Here is a 21,323-nt window from a genome sequence, read left to right on the forward strand (position 1 = left end):
AAAGAAAGAAAGAAAGAAAGAAAGAAAGAAAGAAAGAAAGAAAGAAAAGAAAGAAAGAAAGAAAAGAAAGAAAGAAAGAAAAGCAAAGACGGATTTGCAACTTTGTTGAGGATAGACTTAAATTTGTCCTCCACCAAGGTAGTCTTGGCTTCCACAAATGAGTATTTTTATTCAAGGTTGGGATTTTTCTAGACAAATATGTTATCTAGACAATGTGACAACTAAATGCAGATTATAGGAAAAAATGGAGCACAGGGAGACTTAGAAAATAAAGTGGAAGAGTCAAGAAAGAAGACATGCCAAAGTAAGTTAAAGAGATGCTAAATTTATTTTTAAAAAGTGATGTGGGGACCCACCCTGTGGCTGAGTGGTTAAAGTTCTGCATCCTCTGCTTTGGCAGCTCAGATTCACAGGTTCAGATCCCAGGCCTGGACCCACTCTCCTCACCAGTCACACTGTGGAGGTGTCCCATGTAAAAAAAATAGAGGAGGATTGGCACAGATGTTAACTCAGGGCTAATCTTCCTCAAGCAAAAAAAAGGAAAAGAGGAGATTGGAAATGGATGTTAGCTCAGGGAGACTCTTCTTCAGGAAAAAAGAAAAAGGCGTCAAGATATATAAAGATCTATAGACACCTGAATCCAGAATGCTACAGAAAATGTGTTTCCTGATTCATACAGTTCAGCTAAGTAAAACTCACAAGCCAGGTTTGAAACACTGAAATAAATTTTCCTACTCTGTTGCAGTAACACTGAGCAACACCTGCCTAGCTTTGTGGTTGTATGGAAACAGGGGCAAGCAACAGTCACTTGTATAACTTGTCACGATGAGAAGAAAAAGGTAAATATATCAGCACTTTGCTTCAGAACTTACAGCTGCATATACTCCCCTCATTTAATGCTTTGTTACGTTTAATTTTTACTTCATTGAAAGGCTTTAGTTGCAGTTTTTAGGCAACAATACATCGTAACTCAACCATACTTTTGTTAACAAGATATCCAATAGCATTAAACTTTGTTTTAACTTTCCATATAGAGGAAGATGGGAAGACACGGTAATGTTGTCACTGTGTACAATCACTGATAGCACTTGTTTCTGATGTATGTGAGTGTGTGTGCTTGTGTAATTAAAGTTTTCCTTCAATTTTTTATTATAGGCTGCTCTCTTACTGTAAAGATATTGGCAAAGAAACATTCTTAAAGTTGGTATTTGGAACTTCTGTGAAATATAGTTGTCTAAGTAACTTTTACTTCATCTATATCCTTTGAAATGCACAAAAAAGAGCAAAAAAGAGCAAATAAAGGAAGAATGTCCCATGAAACAAACAGCTAAAGAAACGAAGCTATAGAGCATTCTTGCTAAATTCTGTGATAGTTGAACTAAATTTTTAAAATGTGTAAAACAAAAGAAAATGAAACAAACAAAACACTCATGTAACTTAGAACACAATGCACAATTTTCTAGAAATCGTTATTAGTCATGAAAGGCCCACCTAAAATTCCATTGATTAGAACAGTATATCTTAGGATCTTGATCGAATCATGAAACAAAACATTTCTCTACAGAGAAGAGACAATAGTGCAAAGGTAAATAGCAGACTTAAATGCAATTTGCATTTTCAAGTTAGCAATCTAACCAGATGTTACAGATAATTGGAAGGCTGGCAGAGAGAACCAAGGGACCGCGAAGTGACCTTGTTATTTTAATGGCTTTACTTTGTGCAGCACCAACCTTTGAAACACCAACTTCTGAAAGGCACTGTTTCTAAGCAAACGGCGGATTTGATGGGACAGTATTTAAAACAGCGAACAAGAATCTTGCGTAGACAGCTCTCCCAGTTCTTTTCCTCTCGTCTTTATCTCTTTTCAAAAAACTTTTAAGTAAATTGATGACTATGTTTAAATGTAAGTAATATTCTCCAAGATATAATTACACACAGTACAAAAAGACAAAAAACTTATATCAAAGAATTATTCAAAGACACAGATAATTCCGACTAATAACTCAACAAAATTATGGAGAGCATGATATTACTAACCAAAATAAAATAAAAATAACATAGCAACAGATCACTGAGACAATTTCAAAAGATTAATTAAAAAATTTGACCCACATAGTTAAGAAATGAAAGAGTAAAAAAAATTACAGATTAATATAACAATAAAATCTAAATGAAAAAATACAACTGAGAACATTTGAAATACCTTTTGAAAGTCATGCCAAATGTTCTGGAAAGTCAAAAGATATAAATAAAAGTTAAATTACAGAATTAGAAGACTTCCAAAGAAGTTTTAACATGCACACAAAGAAAGTTTCTGAATAAGAGAACAGAAAATAGTGGAAAAGAAGAAAATCAGAGAGAAAAACTAAAAAAATATGAACGTTAAATACAATGGCTTATCTTCTACTCAAGTTGATATGGGAAAAACAGTATTAGAATAAACTCATTAATTACAGAACGTTAACATTAAAGAAACATATAAGCAAATAGGTAGAAAAATCAGGTTAGATACAAATAACAAAGGAGTGTTATTAGTCTCGTAGTAAATTATTAATCACTTTCTCCATAGTAACACTAAGAACTGTATCTATAATGTTATGAAGGAAATAAACAATGTCCCATGAATTTTACCTCAATTCAAACTTTGCCTTAATACAAAGAGTATACAAGATAAAAGGGAGTCAATTTATAAATATTTATTGGGGGTTTTGCATGTAGGTGTAATTGAAATTGTCCCCAAATTGTCTTTGACTTTGAGAAGTATTTTTGAGAAATAAAGCTTTTACTCTGAGTATGCAAAAAGAAATACATTGAATAATTTTTTTCTCAATATTTAGAAATATGCATATAACTTAAACCACAAGAATTTCATTTCTGGGTGTAAATCATAGAGAAATACTTATGCAAGTGAATAATTATACCTATCCAAGAATATTTATTGCCTAATTTCTAAAAGAGGAGATTATGCAAATGCCAAAGGATGAATCTTGTTAAAATGATTGAACTAAGACTATCAATACCAAAACATATATAAATTTCCAAAGCTCATGAATGGAAAAAAAAAGTTGCAGAATATTAGCATGATATCAGAAATAAGAATATTATGAAAAATGTTTACCACGTTAAAAGTTATATTAACAAGTAAATGAGATAATCTAAAAGTTCACAGCAGACAGCAAATTGCATTATTTTGCATAATTATATGATTTTGCATAATATGGTACTTCAAATAATATTTTAAATCTTATTCTGTCATGAAAAATACATATATTACCATAAGCGATTTCATATATATATATTTCTATATATAATTGTCTATATTTATTATAAGTAAAACACTGACCTAAATTGTTTGACCTAAAAAATATATAGCCTATAATATTTCATAGCTGCCTTTTGTCATGATCCGTGGTTCTTGTAAAATGATCAATATTTTATAGATTTATAATTTTTAATGAAAATATTTTTCTTCAAAATAAAACCAAACCTATCTGTAACTATTAAGACAACACATTAGGAAAAAAGTGTAGGAACTGAGTATACAGCAACATATAAAAGAAGCTATCAAAAGAATTCTACAAGTAATAACTACAGACATTAATAGAGAAAGGTTGTTTAATTGTACCTAGTAATTGACACTATGTTAACATTCAACTACAAAGACTAATAACATCTCCTAAATTTTATTAGTTGTACAGGAAATCATAAGAATAATGTAGTTTCTTTTTAGAGACTGTGTCTATACTTTCCTTTTCATCTGCACTGATTTGTACTAAGTATGCATTTGTTGTCAGCTGACTGGAAATGATTTTATTACCATTAGTGCTACATATAAATACAAAAACCATTGAAATATTGAAATATTAAGTAGTTTTTAGAAGACAGTTTTGAATACAGAAGCTATACTCAGCATTAAAATCTGATTTAATAAGATTTAAGACACTTATACTAACAATCCATGCCTTACATTAATATTTTTTATGACAAAAATAAAATATAGCTATAAACTTGAAAGTTAAATTTTATTTTATGGTTAAGAGAAGGCAACTGACCACCAATGATAAAAGCTCAACAAAACAAAATTTTTTAAATAGCCAGTATCCAGATAAATTACTAATTGTTTTTACCTTATGTGTAATCTGATTTTTTCAAATCTATGGGCCTGACCTAAACCCAAATGCAAACGCTTATGCAAGCAAATGTCAACTTGATTTTGAAAGTGTTGATTGTGTATATATGTTAATGTAATATTTTTATTAATAGATAAAGATAGTGCTATGCTAAAAAAATGTATAGAGGCTGAGGTATAGTGGGCAAACAACTGGCAAAAGTAAATCTTAATTGGATGATTGAAATTTAAATGTAACTCTAAATCATATGTTGCTTGTTTCTTAGATTTTTAAAATTATCCGTTTTTTTCTTTCAAAGACTCACTAAAAATACCTGTGATTAGTAAAACAAAAGTCTTCTTGATGTTTCTTTGATTTTTTAATGACTACTGGAAATTTTTTGTATGGGATAACCAATTGAGTTTTACATCTGTCTTCACAAAGTGTACCTAGCATTGTATTTTTTCCATGATAAAAATTGATTTGGAACAAATGAAGCATCAATGCTAGTGTGAAAATCTAGATTAGAATCTATAACTCAATAAGTGTTATATACACTACAGGCTAAACAGAATTCAACCTTTCAGAAGGTCTGAAATACCGGTGGAGATAATGGATAATTCTTTCAGTACAGTAGTCCCTCCTTATGCACCGTTTTGCTTTCTGCAGTTTCAGTTACCCACAGTCAACAGCGGTCCACAAATATTAAACAGAAAATTCCATAAATAAACAATTCATAAATTTTAAATTGCAAGCCATTCTGAGTTGCATGATGAAATCTCATGCCATCCCATTCCCTCCCGCCAAGGATGTGAATCATCCTTTGTCTCTCATGTCCACCCATTACTTATACTTAATAGTCGTCAGATTGACTGTCACAGTATCCCAATGCTTGTGTTCAAGTAACCCTTATTTTACTTAATAATGGTCCCAAAATGCAAGAATAGAGATGCTGGCAATCCAGATACGCCAAAGAGAAGCAATAAAGTCCTTCCTTTAAGTGAGAAGGTAAAAGTTCTTAATAAGGAAAGAAAAAAATTGTATGCTGAGCTTCCTAAGATCTATGGTAACTGTTATTACAGTATATTGTTATAATTGTTCTATTTTATTACTAATTATTGTTGTTAATCTCTTACTGTGCCCAATTTACAAATTTTATCATAGGTGTGTATGTATAGGAAAAAACATAATACATATAGGATTTGATACTATCCACAGTTTCAGGCATCCACTGAGGGTCTTGGAATGTATTTCCCATGGATAAGAGGGGGACTACTGTCCATGAAAATAGGCCACATTGAAATATAGTATATTCGAAATGTACTGTGATGGACTGTCAAGCCAGGTTTTTCTGTCAGATGTACAGCTTTTTGATTCTCTCATTTTCTCTCTATATTCTCAGCTATCAAACACAATCCTTGGTCTCATATTCTACGTAAAGACTTTTATGACAACTTCGAATTCCATCATTTTTTTCTCTTCTCTGTTCATTATCTTATTTCTCAATTTTCTTGGTACATGTTCACATGCAAGAGATAAACAACATTTACTAAAGAAATAAATAATAATAAAGAAGGACAAGGTAAGTTAGATGCATTCATCTACAAATACTTAGAATCTACTAAAAAATGTTTTAAAAATACGTAAACTGTATTAGCCCACATACAAGGAAGTCCTAAGGCAGGGTAGTTCTAGCGTTCTTTAATTCAGAGTCATTATCATGCTTTCTAGTGTATTTGTTAAGCTTTTCTGTCTGTGTTGGTCCATTAGGTTGCATTCTGTCATGCATTCTAGACAGCTGCAAGACTTCCAGGTGTCTTTAAGCCTTTTAAGATTTTTTTTCAGAGTAAAAGTTTTTCCTCTAGTACCTATAATCTGCAGGGAAATTGTTGGTTTGGAGTAGTCAGTATTCACTCCTGGATATTTGGAAAACACCAACCATAATGACTGAGGTAAGACCTAAATAAAGCACATCGGCAAATAAATAAATTGTACAGCTGACTGTTATATTTTGCTTTGTTTTCCGTTCCAAAGTTGAGAGAAAATGTTTTAAGAAGAAGTGGATTTGACAAAGAATCACCTAATTTAACTGTGGAAGTATACTGGATAAGCCTCAATCGAGAAGACTGATTTGTTGGCAATCTGAGATTTAAACCTTTCAGCAACATCCTAATATCTAAATATCAACATCAATAACTAGTCAATTGTAGATAACATATTGGCTACCACCAGGGTAAGTAGCTTGGAATTGCCAGCCTCTCATTTCTCAAAACAAGTCTTCTTGATCCTTCCTAGCTTTACTCTCAAATCCACTGGACACCAGTACCCTTACACATCTCTTGAAGACACCAAAGTTACTGACCTTGCCCACAATTTCCTCAGATCTCTATCCACTGTTCATATCAAACTTCCATTTCTTGATGATCCTGATCTCTGTTGATGATTAAACTTAAAAAATTCCCTAAGAGATTTGAATGACCAATAGACTTAAAGTCTCTGATTGGTCATTAACATTTTTAATGTATATTAAATACAGTAGATTTCTAATTGGTGAATTGAAAGGAGAAACATCTACAAGGATGGTTCCCTTCAGTGCTTATTGATTACTCTTTTAGGAACTAAAGCAAGACTATTTCAGCTCTGTTGGAAATTTTGTGTGTTTTTGTGTTAGCCCCATATTCTTTAGATTCTAGAATGTTTGATAACGACAAAGAGTATTTTGACAAAATTTAGGTGAAATTTGCCTTCGTTTTTGTTTAAAAATTTAGTATATATAGTATTCCAGAAATTGTCATTTAATGCAAGTGAAGGGAAATAATAGAGAATGAGACTAATAGTTGTTAAATTTGCTTGTTATTATTGTCATTGCATCTAGAAAGGATGGTGCTCATCTTTTGGATAGATACAAAGGATGGGAATTGTCAGGGAAAATATGACAACATTCATAGGTTCCACGCTCATGGTTAAATATCTGTTTTACTCCTTGATACACTCACATTAGCAGATGTTTATAACCTTGGTCTTACTATTGGCTTACAGTCAATGAATCATCTTTTCAGGTAGATTTTATACCTCATTTTCTCTTTGTCTTATGCTTTTGACAAACCGAGGAGTGTTGATCAAAGTGAAAAACTCCTATAACTTATCTTAATTGTAGAATTAATGTTTAACCATTACTTGTTTTGCTCTCAGGCACCTAAGATTTACTTCCTTATTTATAGATCCAAGTGAGTGAAATTCGTTGATAATGAGAACCAGGAATAAAATTTCACTCCCATCCTCCCTAACAGTTGCCTTGAATCCTAGAGTACTCCATCAAGGAAGAAATGCAAGGAACTGTAAATGACTACCACCCTCATTCTTTTGCCCCTATTATTGTATTAAAGGTAATTCTGTACTCAATGGACCACATTGAAAGAATGTTTTATCCCCTGCAGTATGTTTAGAGTATTATTTTGCATTTAGTTATTTCATGTGCTCGTTTATTATCTCATTGAAGAATTGTGAACTCTTTGAGATTAGGCCTCAGATAATTTTAAAATTCTTGTATTTGCTTTAGCAACCTTTCTAACATAAAATAGGCACTCACTACATCTCATTAAACTTTCCTTTAGATAATTAAAATAATTATAATAAGGAGTATTTTTTATGACAAAAGATAATATGTTATGCCAATTGTCATTTAAAGAAGATACTGGCATTCACATAAAAATTTTAATACGTTTAGAATAGAATATCCATTGTAAAAGGAAGAAAAATCTTGAAGTTCTTTAAGCTATTATAAGCTGTTTTTCATGTTACTCTTCAACCTCCAGCTATCTGTTAACATTTTAAGATAAGTGATTAGAAGATGTCAAATATCTGCATATTCTTGAAGAACAGTGTAGTATATTTTTGTAAAAGTGACTGTAAAAACTCCATTAAATAATCAGCTCTGTTTTGCTATTGAGATTTTGGATAATACATCCTTGAATGATTTGTAGGAATTATTCATGCAAAGTCTTTTCTTGAGCAAACATTTGATTGATTGGCCAACACTAGCATTTTCTTGAAAAAATTTCCAAATAAAATTAGACTGCCCATTCAGACACTGGTTGAACAGGTTATAGGTCCAGGCAATCCTTCAGCTTGGAGATATTACAAAACTAATTGATTCACTCTTCACATTTCATGAAATCGCTTTGAATACAAAGAGCAGACATTCACCACATTACAATTAAGAATGGAAAAAAAAAACAGCTCCTGACATTCATAAGATGGCCTGGGGCTCACATCTAGGCCACGTTATTTTCCTACTACATATAAACTGTTTCATGGAGTGCTAACCTCAGATAAGTTTACTCTGAGATCATGATAAAATAACACAAATAGAGGCCATTTTGTAATTTTCTCTAAGCACAGACCAGAGCAAGATTATTGTAACACCCCCCCCACCTCGGCCCCCGCCAACCACCAAATACAAAGCATCTCCCCTACTTTCTGGGCAAAATAAATGAATATTTCTTAACTAGTTAATCCTAATTTCTTAACAGCTTAATCCTTATGCTAATCTCCATGTTCTCTAAATAAATTTTGTTGAGATAGACAATCACAGAATTGCCATCACTTTCTGATGGCATCCAACCTAGAGGATGCTGTAAGAAAGCATCCTTTGCTTTCTTACACTCTCCCGCAAATTGCCCAGCCAAAGTCCCAAATCCTGTAATAGCTTCTTTCTAACACCTTCTTACCAAGATACCCCATGGTTTGCTATACTGAGGGTTATGCCCTGCTGCAACCAGTGATAAATCCAATTTGTGTAACTAAAAGTATGTTTCTGGTGGTCTTTTGCTTGCATATAGTAAGTGAAAGTGACAACCTTGAAGGTAATGTGGCAAAGAGAAAACAGCCATGGTCATCAAATATCTAAGTTATGCTTACTTTGTTACTTTAAATTCTCTTGCTCTTGAAAAGAAACAAATCCACACATGCACAAAACCCTTTTTAATATTTAAACCAAGAGAAATACAGCAGAAAATGACACGAATTTACCATCATTATCAGAAATAACACCATGAGTCAGGGATAATAAAGCAAATGTGTGTGTGTGTATGTAAATAGAAATATTTGTGAATTTGAAAAGTAAAATTAATTGTTGTGTTTAAGGTTTTTTCTTTTTTTTTTTTTTGCTTCCCAGAACTTGGTGGGTGAATTTGGGAGGCTGAGAGATGGCCCTCCAAAATGTCCAAGTTCTCATCCTTGGAACATGCGAATATGTTACATTGTACTTTACCAGGGATTTTGCGGATGTAATTAAGGTTATGGAACTCAGAGTAAGGAGATTATCCTGGATTATTTGAGTGATCCCAACCTAATCACATAAGCCTTTAAAAGCAGAGCATTTCCCCTGGCTAGAGGCCAAAGGTGTAGCAGAAGAAGGAGGAGGGTTTGAAAGTAGAGAGACTTGACCTGGAGTTCCTGGGCAGAAGCTCCACGGAAAACATGAGAAGGAAGGTGGCAGCTTCTATGAGCAAAGACCACTCTCTAGCTGACAGCTGGCGTAGAAGTGGGAACTTCAGTCCTACAACAGCAAGAGGAACTGAATTCAGCCAACAATCTGAATGGTCTTTGAAGGGGATCCAGATCCTCATGAAAAACACAGCTTTGCTGTCACCTAGATTTCAGCTTTATGAAATTAAGCAGAGGACACAGTTGTGTGATGCTGTATCTGCACCCTGACCTACAGAACTGTGAGATAATAAATGAGTGTTGTAGCCAAATGCTAAACTTGTAGTAGTTTGTTATAGCAGCAAGAGAAAACCAAAAATGCTGCTTGAATCCCAGGGTTAAGCAAAAGTTTGCTCTGCACACTTTTGGGAATAATCTTTTTATCAGGAAAAAGGTGATTCTCTGCCTCAACATCTCTATTTGCTTCATATGCTATTTTCCTTTTTGTTAGAATCTGTAATTCACTTTTATAAATTTTTTTAAAAAATTACAGTGTATTTTATTTAGAGGATGGGAGGTAAAGAAAGGTGTATATGCCCTGCCTTAAGGAAATATGTAGGCAACATGAAAGGGTTGTAAAAGACCAGAGCATGCAAGAAATTTATCTGAGTATAGATTAATCTAATGCATGAATGCAGGTATGAATTTTGTTACACTAAAGCAGTTGGGCACAGGGGAGAAAATCTCAGAATTGTTGTAGTAAGTTGATGAGGAGAGGATTGGATCCTGGGAAATGTATCAGGCATTTAAACATGGTGAAAGCAAGAAAATAGGAATAAAATACTAAATCTTGGTATGTGTGGCTAGAAAGTTCTCAAATCTTCAAAGAGAAAAATTCATTTTGAAATAAATAACGCTTAAACAAGATACATATTATTATTTCTGAGTATTAGCAAACATGTATTCATATATGTATACATTTATATACATGCAAGTTTTAAATTTGAAAGTTTAAAAAATCTATAAAATTTCTTTATGAAATTATTTCGATTATTGCTAACTAGTCATATTTTTTCTAAATTGTCAAGACAGAAAAATATGTTTTATGCACTGAAAATATCTGAATCTAGTGAGACCTAAGCAAGCATTTGTGCCTACTCAGGCATAGCTTTCTATTAGAGAATCATACAACTGAAGCCAGGTACCTAAGGGTTACTGTAGATATTAAAGCAATTTGTGGGGCCAGCTTGGTGGCTCAGTGATTAAGTTCATATGTTCCTCTTCTGTGGCCTGGAGTTCTACAGTTCAGATCCTGGGTGCGGACATGGCACCGCTTGGCAAGCCATGCTGTGGTAGACGTCCCACATATAAAGTAGAGGAAGATGGGCATGGATGTTAGTTCAGGGCCAGTCTTCCTCAGCAAAAAGAGGAAGATTGGTAGCAGATGTTAGCTCAGAGCTAATCTCCCAAAAAAGAATAATAATAAAAATAAAATAAAATGAAATAATAAAGCAATTTGCTGTTTTCCTATTTAACTTGAGGGGTGACTCAGGGGTCTCCAGGATTTGTAAGCTTGTTTTGCAAAAGAAAGAGAATGCCTTCAGGGAGGTTGCAATCACCAGATGGCAGGCTCTCAGCAGTGCTGAAGCCTTGAAGTCAGATTGCCCCAGGCCTCACTGGCAGTGATCCTTTTGTTTCTCCGAAGCTCCTCCTGCCGAGCCCCTTAGTTCCATAACACCCCCTGCTTTCTGTTCTTGAGGAGGTGGAGTTGAGTGAACCCAGGCTCCCACCTACTCGTTTTGGCCAATTTGAATAAATCTTTCTGCATCTCCAAGAACCCATGTCTCAGTGTTTGGCTTCCTGTGCATCCGGCACACAAACTTGAGATTAAGAGGTTCTGTATCACTACTTCACAAACAGAAAATGTTTCTAATTTGATTTGGTAAGATTTAAGTTTGATCTTTTTCTTAAGAAGGGCTTCTGAGTTTAGTATGTTTTCTTGCATTCTATAAATGATGAAGTACAAAAAACATATATACTCTGTTTTTCATTAATTATATTAGAATTTGTTTGACTTCTCATAAAATCTAGAAGATTATAGTCCTCACTTTGAGTCTGTCTCCAAATTATTTTGAAAATTTCCTAAAGTGACTAAATTCAGCTTATAGTATTTTGAATCATTTAGAAATTTCATTCAACTACATGTGTAACAAGCACCTGAGTAAAATGGTTCAATGAAGAGTAGATTTACTTTTTCTTTTTTAATCTATCATATCTGAAAGTAGGTGACCCAAGACTAGTGCAATGGCTCCATAATGTCTTAAATGTCCCTGTCACATTCTATTGAAGCCGAGTACCTGAGGGTTACTGTAGATATTAAACCAATTTTGCTGTTTTCTTTTTTAACTTGAAGGGTGACTCAGGGGTCTCAAGGATCTGTGAGCTTGTTTTGCAGAAGAAAGAAAATGACTTTGGGGAGGTTGTGATCACAGAATGGCCAGCTCTTAGCAGCCTTTGAAACCCAGAAGTCAGATTGCCCCAGGGCTCACTGGGAGTGACCCCTTTGTTTCTCTGAAGCTCCTCCTGCTGAGCCCCTTAGTTCCATAAAACCCCCTGCTTTCTGTTCTTGGGGAGGTGGATTTGAGTGAACCCAGGCTCACATCTACTTGTTTTGGCCAATTTGAATAAATCTGTCTCAATCTCCAAGAACCCATGTCTCAGTGTTCAGTTTACTGTGCATCAGGCACATAAACTTGAGATTAAGAGGTTATGTATCACTATCTTTCAGCTACAGTACCTTTAGTAGATGCTCTCATGATTGTGAAAAGTTCACAAAGACACTTTAACATCTCCTTCTTTTTCTCTGTATGCCACTCAGAAAGAGGAAGAAAGCAACACACTAGAAGTGGTGGAAAAGCACAACTTTCCAAGCCAGCTCCTGAAAACTTATGCTTTTGTCTAGTGGGCCAGAATGTGTCACTTGTGTAACTCTTGTTGCAAGAAAATTTGGGAAATGTACCTGATAAGCTGGGTGTATAGCCACCTTGAAAAAAAAAGGAAATTTTATTCGTAAGGAAGAACTTAAAACTGGATTTGGGATTGTATGAGCCATGTACAACGAAGTTGAATAACCTCTATTAAAGACATATTCATGTTTCATCTTTAATACCTAATGCCATAACACAATTATGTATAATTTTATGCATAGATACTAATTATAATGTCACTAGGTAGATATGCAAATATTTTTAATCTTTGATGTTGTCTAAGATGTATAACCTTTCATCGGTGGTTATCATCAGCTCCATATCTGTCATCTACAACTTAAGAAATATTATTCAAAGTGTAAAGTGGATCGTGGTACTCAAGCTTCAGATACAAAGGAGTTAATGCCTGGTAAGTAGGTAGATAGATATTGAATAACTACTTAAAATATAAATTTTATATTGTGTTGGAATGGACTTGTATCCAGAGAGCAGTGGGCACATAGTACAATCTAAGGAAAAAAATAAGAATGCTCCTGGCGAAACAAGCAAAGATATTTTTTTTCCCAGTAAGGTGGTATAGCTAACGTAAAAGTAGGGAGTCAAAAAGGTTTGGTGGTTTGGTATTTCTGGGAAACCAATGCAACAGAAAGAAAAGGTAGAAGAGAGGGAAATTAATCAGATTACAGAAGCATGATAGTATTTTTAAGGTGGGATGTTGAGTTAAATTATGAATACTTTTTATATTAATTATGAGTTACTGTTAAGTGTTTGGAATTTTGGAAATGAAACAGAACAGGGAGAGTTGGTTGGAGATGTTCAATGGAGAACCAGAATAGGTAGTTGAAGTCTTGGGCATAAATTTATTGACAAGGGATTATAAGGAAAAAGAAAAGACAAGAAAAAATTAAACCTATAGAGAATAGTTACTAAAGGGACCCGAGAATGAGTCAGTTAAATAATAACAGCAACAACCAAAAGAACTCACACTAACCGAATGCTAGCTCTATGCCTGGCTTTTTGTTAAGCACACTGCATCATTTAAAAATAATCAAAATGATTTTAATGCATCTAATTTTAGTACAGATGAACAAGAAATAATTTCCTGATGCTTAAATGGTGTCCAATATCCGAATGGATTTTAGAATATAAACTAGTCAGCAATGCCAAAAATGAAACAAGAACAAAGAAGGTGTTACTATATTTCTTCACAATTAAGCAGAAAAAAGATAATTTTTATAAAAACGATGATATTCAACATTTCCTAACTTTGAAAAAGTAAGCAATATATTTTTTATTTTCTGCTCCATTTTATTTCTCTATTTAAAGCCCACATTAGTAAGGTTAAGAGAAACATTTCTCAAATTTCCACATTTAATTAGACCACATTTAATTAAAATGACCAAATAACATCCTTTATCCAATTTATCCACAGTTTTTTTTTTCCCTTAGAGTAAATATGATTTTTAAACTATTGGATTGAGAATTGCAAAGAACCCTCAGCACATAAGGACTACGTCCAAACTCTTGCATTAAGAGACTTAGTCAATCCCAGCACAGCTTCTAGTGCCTACAGCCACGTCCCTGGGAGGAATCAGAGCCCTTCTGAGCTCCTGCCTGGCTCAGGGTTGTCAAAAGAAGTTACTGTTTATTCTATCCAATACCTGAGGAAAGGTCCCTGAACTCTCTTTCTTAGAGCTTTTACCGAAAAAGGCTTACAATTGTGAATCTTTCCTCTGTCCATTTGAGATGTGTGTGTATTTCCTACAACTCAGGAATGTCTTTGTCAAGGATCTAAAAGCCACTTTTTGAAATGCAATCAAGAAAGATAGGGCCTCTGTCTCCCAGTGTCTGTGAGAGGCTAGAATCCTAATTTCATAATTGCCAGCCAGCAGATACAGCTGGCTAATTCCATTTACACTGACAATCCTTTGCAATTTTTCTCTTTTCTGACTCTACTTGACCCCCCACTTGCCCCCCTTCCCTACTCACCCTTTAAAACACCCAATCACCTCTATACAAGTCAGAATGGAACTCAGATATTTCCTCTACTGTCAGTAGTTATTAGATAAAATCTGTTTTCACTACCTTAATTAATGTTCAGCTTTGTTTATCATTGACAGGATAGTGCATTAGGTTTTGGGTGGTGTTTAGAAGAGCTTTGTAATAAAGCAATCATAGCTTGAGTGTAGCTTTAACTTGATGCAAAGGCTTCCTATTCACTTTCAAAGGCATTGTTTTCAAATTTAAGTAAAAATCATTCTTGAAATTTTTTCTCTATAGTTTAAGAAATTAAAAATATTTATATAGAAGGGTAAGGGGGTTGGAAATATGTGCTTTAATACTTTTTTAAAATGAATAGATTAACAGAACTTTTAACAGTAGAAACTTGAGCGTTTTTCATTCAAAATGGAAGAAAGAAAAAGAGGTTTATATAGTTCATGCAATTCCTTTAAAATTATGGTGAAGAAAGGAAAGCAGGATAGCTGAAATGACAGCCTAAAGTTACCAGCAAAGAGGATGGCCTCAAAAGAGGGAGCTAGTCTGCTCAAGGGCACTCCACAGGGTTGGACCGGATGGTGAGACATGGGCTGACCAAAGGAACAGGTGAAACAGACGTCTCTTCTGTCAACTCCTATTTTACCTAGTGCTCAAAACACTAGCATTTAGTTATCTAAGTCCAGACCAAAAATAAACAATCAAACATACAAACAAATAAATATTTATCAACAAAATTCAAAACAAAACAACGAACAGATTACTTTCTAATAATACAAAATATTGGGTTATTGGAGAACCCTAATGTTAGTATTGGCACTTTCTCCTTATGGTATTTAGTGCATCCTCAATAGTGGTAAATTCTCTTCTCATTTATCCTAAAGTGAAGTCAGCTTTTTCACAAATTCTGCACATGTACACAGAGCTCCCAGTCATATCTTAAAAATTATTTGCTGTTCTTATATATAAATGACAAAGTAAGAATCACAAAATCTTTATAAAACATAAAATACAAAGATTAAAAAAATAGAAAAATAAATCCTGGAGGAAAGATAGCCAAGGATGATAAGAGAATGAAATAAAACAAGCACATAAAAACTGAAAAAAAAATTCTAGTAATATAATGAAAAATAAATGTAATAAAAAAGAATACATAGCAAAAATAAAGAGAACAAGATTGTTAGACAATGGAACAAGGTACATGAAAGAACTCTAAAAATTAAATATAGGTTGAGGAAAGAATCTCTGAGCTAGACAATATATCCATAGACTCCTTGAAAACTGAAAAGAGAACCAAGATTAAAAAAAAATAGAACAGAGTATCCAAAGACTGTGGGACAATTACAAAAGGGGTAACATACATGTAACGGGAATACCTGAAGGAGAAGAAAGAGAGAAAGGAACAGAAGAAATATTTGAAATAACAATGACTGAAAATTTCCCCCAAATTAATCTTACATGCCAAACCACAGATCTAAGAAGCTCAGAGAACATCAAGTGGGATAAATGACAGAAAACCAGAACGAGGCATATCATTTTCAAGCTACAGAAAATTAAAGATTAAGAAAAAGTCCTAAAAGAAGGCAGGGTGAGGGGAAGGCAGAGGAAGGAACTCTTACCCATAGAGGAAGAATGATGAGAATTACATACGACTTCTCCTCAGAAACCATGCAAACAAGAAGGAAGTGGAGTAAAATATTTAAAGTGTTAAAAAAAATCATCAATCTAGGATTCCATACTCATGAAATTATTCTTCAAAGTGAAGAGATATAAAGCCTTTCTCATACAAATAAAAATTGAGGGAATTTGTTGATAGTAGACCTGACTTGTAAGAATTGTTAAAAGAAGTTCTTTACACAAGGAAAACAAGTCAGAAACTCAGCTCTACATAAAGTAAGGAAGAGCACTGAGGAAGAAATAAGTGAAAATAAAACAAAACTTTTTTTATACTTAACTGATCTAATGGATGACAGTTTGTTCAAAATAATACTAACAGTGTATTAGATTTTGTATGCTATATATATATCTTATGTGTGTGTGTGTGTGTATATATATATAATTTGTGTATGCTAATGTAAAAGTGAATCAATGAAAGCAATAATACAAGGGACAAGAGGAGGAATGGGGATGATTTTATTACAAGGCACGCATAATACCTATGAAGTGGTATAGTGTTATTTCAAAGTGGACTTGGACTGGCTGCAAGTGTATATTGCAAACTCTAGGAGAACCATTAAAGAAGTAAAAAAAAAAAAAAGAAGTATAATTAATATGGTAAGAAAGGAGAGACAATGGAATCACAAAATTCTCAACTGAAACTACAAAGGGCAGAAGAAGAATGGAAGACAAAATAAGAAAAAAACACAAAAGAAACAAATAGAAAACAATAACAAATATAGCAAATATTAATCCAACAATATCAATAGATACGTTGAATTTTGATGGTCGAAATGCATCAATTAAAAGACAGAGATTGTCAGAGTCGACAGTAAAACAATCCAACTATATGTTGTCCTCAAGAAACACACTTTAAATATAAAGACACTTATAGATTAAAAGTAAATAGATGGAGAAAAATATATCATGCTAACAGTAATCAAAAGAAAGCAGGAGTAGTCATATTAATTTCAGACTGGGCAGACTTCAAAGCAAGAAAAGTTATCAGTGATAAAGAAGCACATTACATAATGATAAAGGTATCAATTCCCGATGAAGACATAATAATCCATAATATGTATGCACCTAACATTAAAGCTTCAAAATATGGGAAATAAAAACTAATATACTTGCCAAGAAAACTAGGTAAATTCACTGTCTTAATTGGAAAATTCAATATCCTTCTTCCATAAATGTACAGATCCAATAGGCAGAAAATCAGCAAATACATAGTTGAACTCAATAACACTATTAGTCAACTGAATATAATTGACATCTGTAGACTACTTTATCCAACAGCAGCAGCTTACACATTCTTCTCAAGCTCACCTAGAATATTCACCAAGAGAGATCACATTCTGGGCCATAAAATGCAACTTAACAAATTTAAAAGGATAGAAATCATACAATGTCTGCTTTAATACCACAGTCAAATTAAACTTGACATCAATAACTGAAAGATAACTAGAAAATCCCTAAATATATGAAGATTAAACACCACACTTCTAAATAACAAGAGTCAAATAAGAAATATGAAGAAAAATTTTAAAATATTTTGAACTAAATGAAAATGAAAACACAACTTAAAACTTTTGGAATGCAGCAAAACCAGTGTTTAAAGAGAAATTTATAGCACCGAATGCCTATATTAGAAAAGAAGTAAGAACTAAAATTGATAATCTAAGTTTCCACCCTAGGAAAAAGAAGAGCAGACTAAATCCAAAGTAAGCAGAAAAAAGAAATAATAAGAATTAGAGCAAAAATCAATGGAATTTTGAAATGGAAAATCAATACAGAAAATAAAAACTAAAGCAAATGTTGGTTCTTTGAAAGGATCAACCAAATTGATAACCTTCTAACCAAGATAACTAAGAAGAAAAGAGAAAGGACACAAATTACCAATATCAGAAATGAAAGAAGAGACATTACTACACATCTTATCTACATTAGCAGGATAATGAAGGAACAACTCATGCCCACAAATATGATAACCTAGATGAAATGGGTCAATTCCTTGAAAGATGCAAGTTGCCAAAACTCATATAAACAGAAATAGACAATCTCAATAGGCCTATATCTATCAAAGAAATTGAATTAATAATTAATAACCTTCTAAAACAGAAAGCACCAGGCCTAGATGATTTCATTGGTGAATTCTACCCAATTTTAAGGAAAAAATTATATCAATTCTCTTCAATGTCTTTAAGAGGATAGAAGCAGAGGTAACACGTCCTAATTCTTTCTATGAGGCCAGCTTTACCCTAATACTAAAACCAGGAAAAAACATTACAAGCAAAGAAAACTACAGACCAATACCTCTCATGAACATAGATATAAAAATCCTCACCAAAATATTAGCAAATTGAATCCAACAAAGTATAAAAAAGAATTATAGCACAACCAAGTGGCATTTAGTCCAGGTGTGCAAGCCTGGTTCAACATTAAAAATTAATTAATCTAATTCATCACATCTACAGGCTAAAAAACAATTCACATGATCATATCATTAGGTGCAGAAAAGCATTTGATGAAATTCAATACCCATTGATGATCAAAACTCTCAGTAAACTAGGAATAGAGGGGAACTTTCTCAACTGGATAAAGAATATCTGCAAAAACCCTACAGCTAACATCAAACTTAATGTGAGAAACCTGAAGCTTTCCCACTAAGATCAGTGACAAAGGAAGGATGTCCCCTCTTCACCACTCCATTTCAACATCATACTAAAAGTTCTACCCAATGCAAAAAGACAAGAAAAGGAAATAAAATTACATAGATTGGCAAGAAGAAATAAAACTGTCTTTGTTCACAGATGACATGCTGTCTATATAGAAAATCTGAAAGAATTGACAAAAAAGTCCTGGAACTAATAAGTGAGTATAGCAAGGTTGCAGGGTAAACGGTTAATATATAAAAGTCCATTGCTTTCTTATTCACTAGTAATGAACATGTGCAATTTGAAATTAAAAGAATAATACCATTTATATTAGCACCCCAAAAGCTAAAATACTTAGGTATAATCTAACAAAATATGTAGAAGATCTATACTAAGAAAACTACAAAATTCTGGGGGATGAAACTGAAGAACTAATAAATAGAGACATAGTCCATGTTCATGGACAGATTCAATACTGTCAAGATGTTAGTTCTTCCCAACGTGATCTATAGATTCAATACAATCCAAATCAAAATCCCGACAAGTTATTTCACGGTTATCAACAAAATGCTTGTAAAGTTTATATGGAGAGGCAGAAGACTCTGAATAGCTGACACATTATTGAAGGAGAAGTTCAAAGTTGAAAGACTGACGTTACCTGACTTCTTAAAGTCTTAACTTACTATAATGCTACAGTAATCAAGATAGTGGGATATTGGTGAAAGAATAGACAAGTAGATCAATGGAATAGACTGGAGAGTCCAGAAATAGATCCATTTACATATAGTCAAGTGATCTTTGACGAAGGAGCAAAGACAATATAATAGAACAAAGAAGGTGTTTTCAATAAATAGTAGTGGAACAAGTAGACATCCACATTCAAAAAAGTGAATCTAAACACAGACCTTACACCCTTCACAACAATTAACTCAAAGTGAATCATAGACCTAAATGTAAAATGTAAAACTATGAAACTTCTAGAAGATAACATAAGAGAAAACTTAGATGACCTTAGGTATGGTGATGAATTTTTAGATACCACATGAAAGGCCTGGTCTCTGAAAGGAAATTGTTAAGCTGAAGTTTGTCAACATTTAGAAATTTTGCTCTGTGAAAAACAATGTCAAGGAAACGAGCAGACAAGCTACAGACTGAGAGAAAATATTTGCAAACGTCACATCTGATAAAGGACTGTTATCCAAAATATGCAAAAAACTCTTAAAAATCCAATATAAGAATACAAATAACCCTGCTAAAGAATGGACAAAAACCCATAAATGGACATCTCACCTAAGAAGATATACTAATCGCATGTAAGCATATGAAAAGATGTTCCACATCATACATCATCAGGGCAATGATGTACACTACACACCCATTAGAATGGCTAAAATCAGAACATTGGCAACACCAATTGCTGGTGAGGATGTGGAGAAACAGGAACACTCATTCATTGATGGTGGGAGTGCTAAATAGTATAGTCACTTTGGAAGATAGTTTGACAATTTCACGCAAAACTCAACATACTCTTACGATATTTCAGTACCAATTTCACTCCTTATTAATTTTCCAAAGGAGTTGAAAATTTATATCCACAGAAAAAGCTGTGCACAGATGTTTATAGCAGCTTTGTTCATAAGGACAAAATTTGGACGTAACCAAGATGTCCTTCAATAGGTGAATGGATTAATAAACTGTGGTACATCCAGACAATGGAATATTATTCAATACTAAAAAGAAGTGTGCTATCAAGCCATGGAAGGACATGGAGGAAGCTTAAATGCATATTATTAAGTGACAGATAGCAATCTGAAAAGGCTACATACTGTAAGATTCCAACTACGTGACATTCTGGAAAAGGTAAAACTATGGAGACAATAAAAAGAACAGTAGTTGACAGAGGTTGGGGGTGGGGATGGATGAGTAGGCAGAGCACAGAGGATGGCAGGGCCGTGAAAATTATCTGTATGATGCCATAATGATGGATGCATGTTATTATAAACTTGTCTAAATCCATAGAATGTACACCACAAAGAGTAATTAATGTAAACTGGGGACTTCAGGTGCTAATGACATGTCAATGTAGGTTCATCAATTGAGACAAATGTATCCCTCTGCCAGGGGATGTGGATTACACAGGAGGCTGTGCAGGTGGGTGGGCAGTGGGTAAACAGGAAATCTCTGTACCTTCCCATCAATCTGGCTGTGAGCCGAACACTATCTCCCCAAAAATGTCTTAATTCAAATAAAATAAAAATAAGAAAATAAATATAGACTGAGAAATAATAAGAAATGCTTGAATATAACCAAAAAGAACTATGAAAGGAAATTCTGGGGGCTGGCCCAGTGGCGCAGCAGTTAAGTTCCCACGTTCCGCTTCTTGGCGACCTGGAGTTCACCAGTTCAGATCCTGGGTGCGGACATGGCACCACTTGGCACGCCATGCTGTGGTAGGCGTCCCACATATAAAGTAGAGGAAGATGGACACGGAT

The sequence above is a fragment of the Equus quagga genome, chromosome 3, assembly GCF_021613505.1.
Source record: "Equus quagga isolate Etosha38 chromosome 3, UCLA_HA_Equagga_1.0, whole genome shotgun sequence".
Classification (NCBI taxonomy): domain Eukaryota; kingdom Metazoa; phylum Chordata; class Mammalia; order Perissodactyla; family Equidae; genus Equus; species Equus quagga.